Genomic DNA, 955 nt, shown 5'->3' with positions numbered 1-955 from the left:
GAACCTCAGAAGCAAGACCAGGCAATATACTTCTGAAAATCCTGTGAAATACAATTCTACTCTAACAAACAAGGAGATAACAAAACTAGAACCAATTCAATGGCACTGGTTTCTAGTACGGATCTGTATCGTAGTCACAATATGCTATTTCTTTCCTATAAACTTTTATCTTTCCAATCTCTATTCTAGATAAAGGGACCATGGAAGGCTCACTATGCTTTTCCTTTTTGGCACATTTCATCTTGTAATTATCTTTTGGTTCTGGTGGGATAGTCTTTAGTATGTTTGGCTGAAAATCAAAATGCCACAGTCTGCAATGTGAATCCATCAGTCCGCTGGCAGAGAAAGATGGTCCCTTTCTGTTCAAATTTATAGTTTCAGAGACCCCACTAGACGGCAGTGATTTTTGAGGGTTTTTGCTTGATATTTGAGCAACAGTGAACTTTTATGTATTTGGATACTGAGGTAACACGAAATTACATCCTGCTTTAACTCCTCATTCAGGTAGACAAACTCATCTTTTTCCTTTATCTTAAGCCGGTCTTCTCCCTCTTTGATTCTGGTAATGTTTTTGTAAAATCCAATACCAGAAATAAAAAGGGGGAGGAAAATGGTCAAGAATGACTTCTCACATTCTCCTTAAGACAAAAAAGGATTTAAAAATCACAATTTCTCTCTGAAGACAAGAGTGAAAATCTTGGCTGAAAGCAGAGAATACCAGAAGAATGTCTATCTGTGTTTCATTGATTATGCAAAGGCATTTGACTGTGAGGATCATAACAAGCTGTGGCTGACTCTGAGAAGAATGGGAATCCCAGAACATTTAATTGTGCTAATGTGAAACCTATAATTGGACCAAGAGACAGTAGTCAGAACAGAGCAAGGTAACACTTCATGGTTCAAAGTTGGGAAGGGTGTATGCCAGGGATGCATCCTGTCTCCATACCTTTTCAAC

At 38.1% G+C, this 955-nt stretch overlaps 1 protein-coding gene across 1 annotated transcript in view; it reads left to right on the top strand.

Annotated features, from left to right (window-relative positions):
- Positions 1 to 579: 579 nt before the first annotated feature.
- The window catches only part of LOC102851336 (60S ribosomal protein L10-like), a 3,242-nt gene continuing 2,866 nt past the window's right edge, over positions 580 to 955 (top strand). Inside the window, exon 1 of the mRNA XM_006896015.1 lies at positions 580 to 595. The gene's annotated coding sequence lies outside the window, so the exon portion shown is untranslated. The remainder of the gene's footprint in view (positions 596 to 955) is intronic.

The sequence above is a fragment of the Elephantulus edwardii genome, unplaced genomic scaffold (assembly GCF_000299155.1).
Source record: "Elephantulus edwardii isolate Elephantulus edwardi_28Jun2011 unplaced genomic scaffold, EleEdw1.0 scaffold00179, whole genome shotgun sequence".
In the NCBI taxonomy this organism is placed as follows: domain Eukaryota; kingdom Metazoa; phylum Chordata; class Mammalia; order Macroscelidea; family Macroscelididae; genus Elephantulus; species Elephantulus edwardii.
This window is presented reverse-complemented; position numbering and strand designations above follow the sequence as displayed.